Genomic DNA, 16,562 nt, shown 5'->3' with positions numbered 1-16,562 from the left:
AATTAGAAATGAAAAAGATGATATTACAACTGATACATCTGAAATACAAGGAATCATTTAAGACTACTATAAACAACTATACGCCAACAAATTTGAAAATCTGGAGGAAATGGATAAATTTTTTGGACACACATAAGCTCCCAAAACTGAGCCAAAAAGACGTAGAAAATCTGAACAGATCAATAACAATAAAGAAGATTGAAGCTGTTATCAGAAGGCTCGCAACAAAGAAAAGCCCAGGACCAGATGGATTCACAGCAGAATTTTACCAAACATTCAGAGGAATTGACACCAATTCTTTACAAACTATTCCAAAAGATTGAAACAGACGCCAATCTCCCAAACTCATTCTATGAAGCAAACATCATCTTGATACCAAAACCAGGTACAGATACAACTAAAAAAGAAAACTACAGGCCAATATGCTTGATGACTATAGATGCAAAAATCCTCACTAAAATACTAGCAAACAGAATACAGCAACACACACGTAAAATTATTCACCACAATCAAGTGGGATTCATCCCAGAGATGCAAGGTTGGTTCAACATACGCAAATCAATAAATGTGATACACCATATTAATAAAATCAAACACAAGGACCATATGGTCATCTCTATAGATGCTGAAAAAGCATTTGATAAAATTCAACATTCATTCATGACAAAGATCCTCTACAAGTTAGGTATAGATGGAAATTATCTCAACATAATTAAAGCCATATATGATAAACCCACTGCCAATATCATCCTGAATGGGGAAAAGCTGAAAGCTTTTCCTTTAAGAACAGGAACTAGACAAGGATGCCCACTCTCACCACTCCTCTTCAACATAGTGCTGGAAGTACTAGCCAGAGCAATCAGAGACGAGAAGGAAATAAAGGGCATCCAGATTGGAAAAGATGAAGTCAAACTGTCCCTGTTTGCAGATGACATGACCCTATATATCGAACAGCCTAAAGCCTCTACAAAATAAACTCTTGGAGTTGATAAAGGATTTCAGAAAAGTAGCAGGATACAAAATCTACACACAAAAATTAGTAGCATTTCTATTCTCCAATAGTGTACAGGCAGAAAGAGAAATCAAGAAAGCATGCCCATTTACAATAGTCACCAAAGAAATAAAATACTTAGGAATTGAGTTAACCAAGGAGGTGAAAAATCTCTATAATGAGAACTACAAACCACTGTTGAGAGAAATTAGAGAGGATACAAGAAGATGGAAAGATATCCCATGCTCTTGGATTGGAAGAATCAACATAGTGAAAATGTCCATACTACCCAAAGTGATATACAAATTCAATGCAATCCCCATCAAAATTCCAATGACATTTTTCTCAGAAATGGAAAGAACTGTCCAGATATTTATATGGAATAACAAAAGACCATGCATAGCCAAAGCAACACTGAGCAAAAAAAATAAAGCTGGAGGCATAACACTACCTGACTTTAAACTATACTACAAAGCTATAATAACCAAAACAGTATGGTACTGGCATAAAAACAGACACACTGATCAATGGAATGGAATAGAGAATCCAGAAATCAACCCACACACCTACAGCCATCTGATCTTTGACAAAGGCACCAAGCCTATACACTGGGGAGGAGACTGCCTCTTCAGCAAATAGTGCTGGGAGAACTGGATATCAATATGCAGGAGAATGAAACTAGAACCATACCTTTCACCATACACTAAAGTCAACTCAAAATGGATTAAAGAATTAAATATACACCATGAAACAATAAAACTTCTCAAAGAAAACATAGGAGAAACCCTTCAGGAAGTAGGACTGGATACAGACTTCATGAATATGACCCCAAAAGCATGGGCTATCAAAGGAAAAATAAACAAATGGGATTATATCAAACTAAAAAGTTTCAGCACAGCAAAAGAAACAATTAACAGAGGTAAAGGCAACCAACAGAGTGGGAGAAAATATTTGCAAAATATACATCTGACAAAGGATTAATATCCAGAATATACAAGGAACTCAAATAACTTTACAAGAAAAAAACAAGCAACCCAATTAAAAAATGGGCAAAAGAGCTAAATAGGCATTTCTCTAAGGAAGATATATGAATGGCCAACAGACATATGAAAAAATGCTCAACATCACTCAGCATCCGGGAAATGCAAATCAAAACCACACTGAGATACCATCTAACCCCAGTTAGGATGGCTAAAATCCAAAAGACCCTGAACGATAAATGCTGGCGAGGCTGCGGAGAAAAAGGAACTCTCATACATTGTTGGTGGGACTGCAAAATGGTGCAGCCTCTATGGAAAATGGTATGGAGGTTCCTCAAACAATTGCAGATAGATCTACCATACGACCCAGCTATCCCACTGTTGGGAATATACCCAGAGGAATGGAAATCATCAAGTCGAAGGTATACCTGTTCCCCAATGTTCATCGCAGCACTCTTTACAATAGCCAAGAGTTGGAACCAGCCCAAATGCCCATCATCAGATGAGTGGATACGGAAAATGTGGTACATCTACACAATGGAATACTACTCAGGTATAAAAACGAATGAAATACTGCCATTTGCAACAACATGGATGGACCTCGAGAGAATTATATTAAGTGAAACAAGTCAGGCACAGAAAGAGAAATATCACATGTTCTCACTTATTTGTGGGGGCTAAAAATAAATAAATAAATAAACACAAAACCAGGGGAGAAGACATAACAATTACAATTCATTGAAATTGATATGACAAGCAAACAGAAAGGACATTGTTGGGAGGGAGGGGGGAGACCGAGGTGGGAGGGAGGTTTCGTTAATTGGCCACAATAATCAACCACGTTGTATATTGACAATATAAAATAAAATAAAGTATTTTAAAAAATTTTTTGTTTTCTTATAGTCATCCAGTTCCAGGTATTTTGTTATAAGCAACAGAAATAGACTAATACAGGTACACAAACACTTAAGATTGCTATGTTGTCTAGATCAATTGACAGCTTTACCATTATGAAATGACCCTCTTTATGCCTGGTGTTATTTGTTCTGAAAACAACTTTGGTATTAATATAGTCATTGCAGCTTTATTTTTTATCAGTGTTAGCATGATATTATATTTTTCCATCCTTTTAATCTATCTGTGTGTTGTCTTACAGGCTTGTACTTCTTACGGGTAGTGTTTTTTGTTTCTTGTAGACAGCACATAGCTGAGTCTTCTTTCTTGATCCAATCTGATCTGACTTTTAATTGAGATGTTTATGCTATTTACATTTAATGTAATTATTGATTTAATTGGCTATTAATCTACCATTTGCTATTTGTTTTCTATTTGTCCCAGTTATTCTTTGTTTCTCTTTTCCTCTTTTTCTGCTTTCTTTTGGAATAAATATTGTATAATTCCATTTTATTTCCTTTGTGGGCTTATTAGCTAAACTCTTTGTTGTGTTATTTTAGTAGTTGCTTTGGGCTTATAATATACATCATTAACTTATCACAGTTTACCTTTAGATGATATCATATGATTTCACATTTGGTATAATAACCTTAAAACAGTATATTTCCTTTTGTTTCCTCATAGTCCTTGTGCTATTATTGTCATATATTTTACTTCTACATAGATTATAAATCCTACAACACATTGTTATTTTTTACTTTAAATAGTTGTTTTAAAGAGATTTAAATAATACAAGTGTCTCATGGTTTTTATAAAATTTGGAAATGTTTCTCATTTTTTTTCAAAACTTTTTCTGTTCCTCCACTGCCTTCCACCACCACCTTTTGTTTTTCAGGTGCTCCAATTACAAGTATATTAGGTCACTTGAAGTTTTCCACAGCTCACTGAATGCTTTGCTCATTTTTTCTCAGAATTTGTCTTATGTGTTTAATTTTGACAGTTTCTTTTGATATATATTCACGTTCATTAATCTTTTCTTCTGCAATATATAATCTGCCATTCATCACATTTAATTTATTTTTCATCACAAATATTGTCATTTTCTGGGCCGACCCTGTGGGTCACTCGGGAGAGTGCGGTGCTGGGAGCGCAGCGGTGCTGGGAGCGCAGCAGTGCAGGGAGCGCCGAGGCCGGGGGTTCGTATCCTATATAGGGATGGTTGGTGCGCTCATTGGGTGAGTGCGGTGCGGGCAACACCACGCCAAGGGTTGCGATCTCCATACCGGTCACAAAATAAAAATAAAAAATTAAAAAATAAAAATAAATAAAAAACAAATATTGTCATTTTCATCTCCCAAAATACATTTTGTGACTCTTTATGTTTTCCATGTCTCTAATCAACATGTTCAATGTTTCTTCTAGCTTCCTGAACATATGGAATATAGTTATAATGATTTTAGTGTCCTTGACTACTAATTTTGTCATCTGTGTCTGGTTGGTTTAGATCGATTTTTCTCATTATTGGGTCATATTTTATTGTTTCCTTGCATCCCTGTCAATTTTTGATTGAAGACATTCTGAATTTTACCTTATTGATGCTGAATAGTTTATTCCTATAAATATTCTTGAGCTTTTGTTCTTGGGCATGGTTATTTGGAAACAGTTTTATCTTTTCAGGGTTTGCTTTTAATGTCTCTTAGGTGGTTCTTGAGAAGCATTTAGACTAGGGTTTATTTATCCACTAGTGAGGCAAAACTCTTGAGAATTCTACGTGATGCACTCCAAATAATAAAATTTTCCATTCCCACTGGCAGGAACAAAACTACTCTCAAAGCTGTCTGAGCATTGATCATTCTCTCTAATTATATAAGGTGGTTCTTTCCCTGGCCCTGTGTACTCTCTCTCTGTTCACCTCTCTCCTTGCTAGTACCCTGCCCAGTGAATGCTAGCTTCCTTAGTCTCCCCAGATTCCTAGCTCTGTCTCTTCAACTAAGGGTGACTGCTAGACTCTGCTTGGTTTCCCCCTCCCTGTGCCATGACCTGGAAACTCCCTGGGTAACAAGCTGGGGCAAATGCAGGTTCACCCTCTCTTTAGAATCACTGTCTTTTCTTGCCAAATGTCCAATGTTTTTAAAACTATTGTTTCATAGATTTTGTCTGGCCTTTTAGTTATTTCAGGAAGGGAGGTAAATCTAGTTCTTGTTACCCCATTCTGGCCAAAAGCAGAAATGCTGTTTATTTATATTTTTAGGATTTATGCATATATGTTCATAAGTAAGACTAGCTTATAATATCCCATTCTTATATTTTCCTTTTCAGATCTTGGTATCTTGAGTAAGTTTTAATAAATATTATTTTCCAAGTAATGTATCATTTTTGGCTAAATTCTAAAATGTACCAGAAGTGTTCTTAATATCTTCTTATATTTTTAATGTCTACAGCGTCTGTAGTTACATTCCCTTTTTTATTACAGTTACTGTTCATTACTGCTTTCTTTTTTACTTGCTCAGTCTCATCAGAGATTTGTCAATTATATTAGTATTTTGAAAGAACCAACTTTTGGCTTTGTTGATTCTATTTTGTACTTGTTTTCTACTTCATTAATTTTTGCTTTTACCCTTATAATTTCTATTCATATGCTTTGTTTTATTTTATTTATGATTATTTTTTTGTGGAATTAATTTGCTATTCTTTTCCTAACTTTTTAAGATGGATGTTTAGGTCATTAATTTTTCAGCCTTTCTTCTTTTTTATGTACTGGTAGCTATAGACTTCGAAGTACTTTTTTAACTGCACTGCCACCCCCTCCCCCACACATAAAAGTTTTGATACATAGTTCTATTGCTATAATTCTGTTCAAAACACTCTTAAATTTCCTTTATTTCTTCTCTGACCTATGAATTAATCAGATGTGTATGTCTTAATTTCAAAACATGTAGGGATTTCTCTAAGTAGCTTTTAATTACTTACTTCCAATTTAAAAGTCTTGCGATCAAAGAACATAGATTGGGGCTAACCAGTAAGCTCAGTTGGTTAGAGCCAGTGTTCAATCCCTGTACTAGTTAGCCACAAAAGAAAAAAACAAAAACAAAAACATGGATTGTATGATACCAATCTTTGGAAGAGTGCTAAGATTTGCTACGTTGCCCCTTATGTGATCTTGATTTCTTCCATGGGTAAATGTCATATTCTACATATTACAACAAATTTAACTGATTATTTAAATCTTCTGTATACTTTCTGCTTTATAATGGTTTGATGTATTGATTACCAAGAAAAGCATGTTACCATCTCCCACAAGGGTGGTAGATTTATCTGTTTCTTCTGTAATTGTAAATTTTTTCTTGTAAAGGGTTGCCTTACCAGGGAAGAGTGGGCTTAACTCTCAACACTTCAGAGCTACACTTGAGCATGGATTGAGTGATCTTCTGCAATGATTGTATGGAAGAAAAGCAGAAACACCATAGTGGGCACTTTAGGTGGACACGGGCAACACAAACTGATTTAGGAAGACACTGGCTACATATATTGATTCAGCTATACTGAAATCAAGTAGGCTAAGGGGATGTGGTTCAGGGTACCAAAGTATCTGCTGTAGTCCATCTCTTTCACTGTCGACAACTCCTCGTATTACATATTAAATCCATTCTGATATTAACTCTTCAAGATGGTGGCTTATTACATTCTTTTGAACACTTAAACAGGAATTAGTATATCATGCTGTAATTTAATTGATAGTCATCGTCTTTCTCCCTTACCATCCAATCTAGATTTCCCTCACTCTTCTGGCAACCTGCTATAATAATCCAGACTTTCATCCCTGAAGGGTCTGAGCCCTTGGTTAGCTTGCCCATTCTAGAACATAGATGCTGCAATTGCCCATTCACTGTCATGGAAGCACCAAGAGGTGCCCCAGTGAATCCCCCAAATTCTAGACATGGTCCTTGCCTCCATCATAATAATACCCTTGCTACTTAAGATACGGGGTTAATTACCTTCACCAGTGTAGTAACTAGTTTCTTCAGTTACTAGTCCACTGGACTTAGGAGTTCAAAGTAACCATGTAGTACTTGAAATTTTAGATTCAGTGGAATGATTACTGTACCCTTGTGGGCAGCATGCTCCTCAACCATCACCCCAGAATGCAGAATTTATAATCCAACAAAGCCTAAAATGTGGGGATGGAAGCATAAATTCTGCAATGGTTTACTAGAAGTGATGGTGAGAGAGGCCAATCTTACTTCTACCCCTTAGCTCCTGAACTGTATATTCTAGCTGTTGATGCTAGAGGAAAATATATCAGCTAATGTATATACTGCATCCTAAAGGACAGTGCTCCATTGAAGAATGTCCTCAAGCTGGTGCTTATCTGAATGCTTAAGAGGCCATTCTTATGTTCCAGTAGGTTGGTTGCTTCTGGGTGATGTGGATATGGAATACAATTTGATAAATCAATACAAAGTGATGTTATATGGAATATAATGTTGATAAATCAGAAACTCTCTGAGTCCTCAGACAGTGGAGCTGATAGAAGTATTCCCACATACCGAAGAGTTAATTCCAGAAAGGATGAGTATAATCAGCTCACCATCAAAAGGTCAGTTGGTCTCCTTTAGGAATGGCACCATATCATGGACTTAGCATTGGTATCTGCTGCTGACAAGATGGACATTCAGCAGTGGAAGTAGCTAAATCAATCTTGGTGAGAGGGAGTCCAGGCATAAACTCCATCCTTCCACCACAGCTACTCTATTCATAGGCCCATTCCACAAGCATTAGGGTAGCTGAGAAGACACTAGACCTGGGTTATAGCCACCTGAGTTATTCTGTTAATTGAGTTGTTTAATGATTCCTCCATACTGGATGCTCTCTGGTGTGCAATGGCATAAGAAGACAAATATCTGCATACTTTGCACTCATTCACATATATTTAACTACACAGCTTTTCCCCAGACTTCCTTGTCTCCAATTTACTAATATTGAAAAAATTTACAAGACTATAAGAAGAAATAGATAAATTTTGTCCATGGCACAGCATTCTTGCCGGCAGTGGCACACAAACAGCCCAGTCAGCAGTTCTGCCCACCTGAAGAGCCAAGCTGGTGGCCCCATCTGTCCAGGAAGCACAGTTGGTAGTTCTGCCTGGATTGGGCCTTAGCCACTGGTTCAGCCAAGCTACAGATACAGCCTACAGCCTTGTTCAGGCAGGGAGTCAATCCAGCAACTCCAACTAATTGTGGAGCACAGCCGCTGGTCCCAACTAATAAGACAGCCTAGCCAATGTCTCCACTGGCCATGGAGCCCAGTCTACAGCCCTTCCCAGCCATAGAGCACAAACTTCAGACTCACCAAACTGTGGGGTACAGCTGGCAGCCCCATCTAACCTGGGAGCCTGATAGTGACTCCACTAAACTACCACAGAGTACAGCTAGCAGCCCCACCTGGATGAGAAACCCAGCCAATGACCCCACCCACCGTGGGGTATAGCCTGCAGCCTTGGCCAACTGTGGACCCCAGCTTACAGCCCTGCCTAATCACAGAGTCCAACCAGTGGCACCACCAGGCCAGAGAGCACGGCCTGAGACCATGCCCAACTAGAGGTGATAGTGAAGCTGAAGCAGTGGCTCTGCACAAGCAAAGGGCCTGGCCAGTAGCTCTGCCTTGATGTGAAGTCCAGCAAGCAAATCCACCTGACAATGGAGCCTAGCCAGTGGCCACACCTAACCTCAGAACATGGGCAGAAGCCCTGCACAACTGGATGCTTCAACAGCAAGTCTCACCTGTCTGTGAATGCTACTAGCTGGCCCATCCAGAACCTCAGGCAGGACTGAATGGTGAAGATCTTTCCCTACCAAAGTAAACTAGCAAAGGCTGGAAGAGGTGACTGCTTCCTCAAATGCTCAGACACCAACACAAGGATAAAAACACCAAAAGAAACTTATAGCTGACCCTAAAAAAATGGAAATCTATGAACTAAATAATACTCTTAAAGAAGCTCAGTGAACTACAAGAAAACATAGACAATAAAATTGGGAAAACAATATATGAACAAAATACAAAGTTCAACAAAGAAATACCAGTAGAAACCATTTTAAAAAAGAAAAGAAAAGAAAGAAATCTTAGAGGTGAAGCATACAATGACTGAACTAAAAAAGTCAATATAGAGCTTCAACAGCAGATTCAAGCATAAGAAAGAATCAGTGAACTCGAAGACAGGTCATTTGAAATTATTCAATCTGAGAAGAAGAAAGAATGAAAAAGAGTGAAGAAAGCCTACAGGACTTATGGGACACCATCAAACAGAACGATATATGCATTATGTAATCTAAGAAGGAGAATAAACAGACAAATAGTCTATTTAAAGACATAATGACTGAAAACTTTCCAAATTTGGGATAGAAATGGACCTTTAGATTCAAAAGGCCCCAAGGTCCCCAAAAAGATTGAACTTGAAAAGGTACACTGAGATACATAATAATTAAATTGTCAAATATCAAAGACAAAATTTTGAAAGCAGCTAGAGAAAAGCAACTCATCAGGTACAAGGCAGTCTGAATAAGACTATGAGAATATTTCTCAGTAGGAACTTTGCAGGCCAGGGGAGAGTGGGATGAGATATTCAAAACATTGAAAGAAAGAAATTGCCAATCAAGAATACTATACTTGGCAAAGCTGTCCTTTACAAATGAAAGAGACATAAAGGCTTTGCCCAAACCAACAAAAGCCAAGGAAGTGCATCACCACTAGATATGCTTTACAAGATATGCTGAAGGAAGCTCTTTATGCTGAAATAAAAGTATGCTAATTATAATGTAAAAACATATAAATGTATAAAACTCATTGATAAAGATAAATATATAAACAAATTCAGAATTCTCTATTGTAATGGCGGTGTGTAAGTCAATTTTAACTTAATTGCTAATTGGTATAAATGCTAAAAAACAAGTGTTTTAAAAATAATTATGACTACAAAATTTATTATTGGATACACATGTATAAAAAAATGTAAATTGTCACATTCATAACATAAATGTGAGGGGATAGAGAAGTGAAAGTAGAGTTTTCATATGTGACCAAAGTTAATTTGTTATCAGCTTAAAATAGGATGTTATAAAATATTTTATATAAGCCTTATGGTAACCTCAAAGGAGAAACATGTAGTTGACACACAAAAGATTAAGAGAAAGGAATCAAAGCATACCAGCATAAAAAAGCCATCAACTCACAAAGGAAGATAGCAAGATAGGAAAAAAGAAACAAAGGATCTACAAAATGATCCGAAAACAATAAAAAAAATGGCAATAGTAAGTCTTTATCTATCAATAATTACTTTAAATGTAAATGGTTTAAATTCTCCAATCAAAAGACACAGAATGGCTGAATGGATTTTTAAAAAATCCAATAATTTTCTGTCCACAAGAGACTGACTTTAGTTTTAAAGACACATACAGACTGAATGTGAAGGGATGGAAAAAACTATTCCACACAAATAGTGACCAAAAGAAAGCAAGTAGCTATACTCATATCAGACAAGATTGACTTTAAGTCAAAAATAGTTACAAGAGACAAAGAAGGTCATTATATAATGATAAAGTGGTCAATTCTTGAAGATATAACAATTATAAATATTTATGCACTCCACATTGGAATACCTAAATATATAAAGAAAATACTAACAGAACTGAAGGGAGAAATAAACAGCAATACAATAATAGTAGAAGACTTTAATATCACACTCTCAAAAAGATTATTTCATCCAGACATAAAATCAATAGGGAAACAGTGGTTTTGAACAACACTGTAGACCGAACAGACCTAACAGACATGTATAGAACATTCCATCAAACTGCAGCACAATACGCATTCTTCTTAAGTACATATGAAACATTCTGTAGGATACATCATTTCTTATGTCACAAACTAAGTCTTAACAAATTCAAAGTAATGGAAATCATATCAAGTATCTTTTCTGACCACAATGCTATGAAATTGGAAATTAATAATGGAAGAAAATTGGAAAACTTACAAATAAAAGGTAATTAAACAACACACTTCTGAACAACCAGTGGGTTAAAGAAAAAAATCAAAAGGGAAGTCAAAAAAGCTCTTGAGAAAAATGAAAATGGAAACACAACATACCAAAATTTTTGGGATGCAGCAGAAGTATTTCTAAAAGGAAAGTTTATCGCTATAAAAGTTTACGCCTATATTAAGAAAAAAGAAAGATCACAAATAACCTAATTTCCCACCTCAAAGAACTAGAAAAAGAAGAACAAACTAAGTCCAAAGTTAGCAGAAGGAAGGAAATAATAAAGATTACAGCAAAAATAAATGAAACAGAAAATAGACAAACAAAAGAAAAGATCAGCAAAACTAAGACCTGGATCTTTGAAATGATAAACAAAATTGACAAACCTTTAGCTAGACTAACCAAGAAAAGAGGACTCAAATAAGTAAAATTAAAAATGAAGTGGAAACATTACAAATGATACCACAGAAATACAAAAAGTCATGCGACTGCTATGACCACCACCAAAAAACCCCTGTTAGAATTAATAAACAAATTCAGTAAAGTTGCAGGATACAAAATCAACATAAGAAAATCAGTTGACTTTCTAAACACTAACAACAAACTATTTGAAAAAGAAATAAAGAAAACATGGGCTGGCCAGTTAGCTCACTCTGTAGAGCATGGTTCTGATAACACCAAGGTCAAGGGGTGAGATCCCTGAACCAGCCAGCCACTAAAACCAAAAGGAAAGAAAGAAAGAAAACAATCCCACTTATAACAGTGACAAAACAATAAGATACTTAGGAATAAATTTAACCAAGGAGGAGAAAGATCTGTACATTGAAAACTACAAGACATCAAGGAAAGCAATTGAGGAAGACATACATAAATAAAAAGACATCTCATGTTTGTGGAGGCAAAGAATTAATATTGTTAAAATGTCCATACCACCCAAAGCAATATACAGATTCAATGCCATTCCTATCAAAATTCCAACAGCTTTTATCACAGAAATAGAAAAAACAATCCTAAAATTTGTATGGCACCACAAAAGACTCTCAACAGCCAAAGCAATATTGAAAAAGAACAAATCTGGAGACTTCACACTTCTTGATTTCAAACTATATTACAAAGCTATAGTAATCAAAACAGCATGGTACTGCCATTAAAAACAGACACATAGACCAATGGAACAGAATCAAAAGCCTAGAAATAAATCCACACATATATCATCAATTAACATTTGACAAGTGTGCCAAGAATACACAGTGGGGAAAGAAAAATCTCTTCAATATATGGTGTTAGAAAAACTGGATATCCACATGCAAAAGAATGAAATTGAACCCCTATCTTACACCGCTCACAAAAATTAATTTGAAATGGATTAACAACTTAAATGTAAGACCCAAAAGTATAAAACTCCTTGAAGAAAATATAGGGCGAAAGCTCCTTGACACTGGTCTTTGCAATGATTTTTTGGATATGACATGAAAAGCACAAGCAACAAAAGCAAAATTAAACAGGGGGGACTACATCAAACTAAAAAGCTTCTGCACAACAAATGAAACAATCAACAAAATGAAAACGCAACCTATGAAATGGCAGAAATATATGCAAACCATGTATATGAAAAGGCGTTAATATCTAAAATATATAAGAAACTCATACAACTCAATAGCAAAAAACTCAGGTGTTCTAATTTAAAAATGGGAAAAGATCTGAATAGACATGTTTCCAAAAAAGACATACAAATGAACAGCAGGTACATGAAAAGGTGCACATCTAATCACAAGGGAAATACAAATCAAAACCACAATGAGATATTAGCTCACACCTATTAAGATGGCTATTATCAAAAAGACAAGACATAAGTGTTGGTGAGAATGTGGAGAAAAGGGAACCCTTGTGCACTGCTGGTGAAATTGTAAATTGGTAGAGCCATTATGAAAAACAGTGTGGCGTTTCCTCAAAAAATTAAAAATAGAACTACCATATGATCAAAAAACTCCACTTCTATGTATGATGAAAATGAAATCAGTATCTTGAAGAAATATCTGCATTCCCATATTTGCTGCAGCATTATTCACAGTAGCTAAGACATAGAAACAACCTAAGTATCCATCAACAGATGAATGGATAAAGAGAATGTGGTATACCTATACAATGGAATATTATTCAGCCATAAAAAAAGAAGTAAATCCTGCCATTTGCAACAACACAAATAAACCTTGAGGGTTTATGCTAAATGGAATAAGTCAGACAGAGGAAGATAAATATCATATTAATTCATTTATATGTGGAATGTAAAAAGTTGAACTCATAGAAGCAGAGTAGAATGGTGGGTGCCAAGGACTGGGGTTTGGGGGAAATGGGGAGATGCTGATTAACAGGTACAAACTTTCAGATGTCAGATGAATAAGTTCTGGGGATCTAATGTACAGCATAGTGACGATAGTTAATAATACAATATTGCATACTTAAAATTTGCTAGAATAGATGCTAAATGTCCTCAACATACACACAAAAAAGGTGAGGTGATGGATATATTAACTAACCTAATAGTGGTAATCGTTCATATATATATGATTATATATATAAATATATAATATATATAATATAGAAAATAATTTCATATATATATATATTTAAACCAGTACCATGGAGTAGCATGATATATTCATGGAATGTCAGGATGATCAAGGTCCCTGCAGGCTATTTTGACAAAAAGCAGGAGAGTTAATGTAGACCCAAGACAGTTTGTATGTACTGCAGACCCTCATATTTAATAGCAACCTGCTTTTGATCCTTTTTTTGAAGAGAACTGAAAAAAAATGCTTTTGTAGATCCATAGCTGCATATCAAGTGCCAGACTGTGCTGATCTATTCAAGTAAAAATACCACATCTGTCATAGCAGCCAACTTGGTTAACTTTAGTCAAACATCATCTGCCTCAATCTATCTGGAATCACACAAGTGAAGTGAATTAAGGAAATAAAGCATTTTCTAAGTTGTTCATGATGGCAGTAATCTCTGTAATTCCACCTAGGTTACAGTATTTCTTCTGATTTACTCTATTGGCTGAGACAGGGGACAGGTATAGTGCCTTCTATTTGAACTGTCATACCATGATGGTTCTTGGCCAACTCCTAAGTATATATACATCCTGATCATGTACATAGGAACCAAGGAAATGAGCACAACATTTGTGGACTTTTTATCCACTGTGAGGCATGCTTGGGCCAGGGCTCCATTTATCACCTGAACTTCATAAGCCCCCACTCTAACTGAGAGGCTAGTGATGGCATTTTGGACCTCTAGTAGTAATGTCAGTTCATATCCTATATCTAACAGCTGTGGAAAGGTCTGGCTGCAAATATATACAAGTTTTTAAAAATGTTGGGATCCAGTCTGTTAGAGGGTGAACAGGACTAACACCATCTTGTGCCCTGCCCACTGTGTTGACTCCTCTTTAACCTCATTCATTTGTTTCACTGACCAGTTATAGATTAACCTTAGGGCAAGCATAACAGGAACACAGGGTTTTGGCACTAGGTGGCTTATCACAAGTCCTGGTGTCAGCTGGTCTGTGTACAAGTATCACAAGCCCTCTGCTTCATAGATCAAAGGAAACTTATTTTTCTTAAACTATTTCTTTGAAGTTATGCTATATAAACCTTACCTAAAATCCAGAGAGAGAAAAAGAGAGAGAGAGAGAACTCTCATCTGTGGTAGACATCTGATTCTTCGCTATGTGTGACCTTCCCTGTATGTAAGTTACCCTTTAATGAAAATCTTTATATGGATTTGCCTGCCTTGTTCTTTGGTCTGAAAGTTCCTTCTCAGTTCAGAGGCTATTATATTCTAAACCCCTCTTTGCACAGCTGGCATGCCAGCCAGGAGCAGACTGAGAACAAAGTAAGCATGGGTAAGAGGAATGTAGTGAGGGAAATCTCAGGGTCGGTGGGGAAAATCCCCGGCTGCAGCAACTTCCATGTGGTGGGACCCACCAGGTTTATTAAATGCTTTGGACTGGTGTGTGAGTACAGGAAAGCCCTGAAAATGCCCAAAGGATTGTTAGATATTTTAACCAAAGCTTTTGGAAATAAAAGGTAGAAGAAGGGAAGTGAGCAAGCTATTGTGACAGTGGCTTGCCCCTCCTCTGTGCTTTGAAATTCAGCACAAAGAAGGAGCTGCAGCTGTGGCAGGAATTAGTTCAAACTGAGGCTTTAGCCTTGAAGTGGGACATAAGAACGGCTTGCTCCACCAAATTTAGATTTACTTTCAAAAAAGATTCAGCAACAGGAAGAACATATGGAAGTTATAGCTCGCTAGGTGGCTAAAAAGCAAGGTAGGCACTTGCTGCTGACCCATGTGAGAACTATCATCTCACAGGAGAACTGCAAACCCAAATGATGGGATCCTTGAGATAATGACTCATCAGAAGATGAGGATGTCATCATAGAGGAAGATGAGATATCTGAGTTACAGGTGTGCCCTTTGGTTCAAACTAAAACTCAGGCTACTAGAGAGCCAGGGGATGTTAGGGAAGAGATATCTTCCAGTACTAAGACCACCACGTGGGCAAACTCCTCTGCTGAATTAGTAGAGCTAACTAGTAGGTTCAATTAGAAAGGTAAAGAGGGAGTAGCTGCATGGCTACTACGGCTGTGAGACACAGGAGGATATAGCATAATGCTAAATGGCTCTAAGATGTCAAAAATTGCATCTGTCAGAGTACAAATGCCCTGTGACCACGGCTGTATGCCACTGGTGCTGGAGAAAACTGAGGCTGCCTGGCAAGTCTGATAGAATGTGTCTGTGCAGGCATAAAATTGACTTGGCCAAATAAAGGTTACGTCCCCCCCCTCCCCCTGTTAAGATGGACCACTATGGATGAACTGCAAGATGTAGGAAGAGAATTAGAAAGTAAACATTCCACCTATGCCTCACATTTAATGGGGCAAGATGAAGAATTATTTATGGAAGGAATGAAAGAATCTTGCATCAGGGCTTGGCAAGGTACTGTAGTCTCAGTGCTCACCCTGATGATAGGCCTGTCCATCCAGACAGTAGCATCCATAACTGCTCATTATGAAGGTGAGCAAATTCACCATAAGGGAAATAGAAAGGTTGATAAAACCAAAGACTCTAAGAAGGGGAATGTAAAAGACTGGGCCTCCCAGTGTCTCCCGTAAGCAGCTATGGTGAGATCTGATATTAGCAGGCACCCTAAAGGAAGACATTTATAAGAAGCCAAATTCAGTCCTTCTAACATTATCAAAAGCTTTCCCTAAGGACAAGCTATTTACTCCTCTTAAATACAGAAAAACTATTGGCACAACCCAGTACCCCTCCTTCCCAGGACTTTGAAGAGTGGATTTTCCCAACTCCTAGAGACTAATGCCTGGGCTAATGTTGCCCTCCGGTGTGTGTGGTGAGGGGTAACTGGAGGACACATGTAGAATTAACCATTCATTGCTCCCACACTAATAAACAGTATTGTCTCTAACTGACACAAGAGCTTTTTGATTTATGGCTACCCTACTAAATACAGAGGTGACATTTGAGCCATTGATGGATATGGGGCCAAACAATCAGGGTTAAAAAGACAAGTCTGTATTTACAAATCAGGCAATTGCCTCCCACCATCTTTTACTGGTATGTTTCCCCAATTCCAGATATATAT

This window comes from Cynocephalus volans, chromosome 8 (assembly GCF_027409185.1).
Source record: "Cynocephalus volans isolate mCynVol1 chromosome 8, mCynVol1.pri, whole genome shotgun sequence".
In the NCBI taxonomy this organism is placed as follows: domain Eukaryota; kingdom Metazoa; phylum Chordata; class Mammalia; order Dermoptera; family Cynocephalidae; genus Cynocephalus; species Cynocephalus volans.
This window is presented reverse-complemented; position numbering follows the sequence as displayed.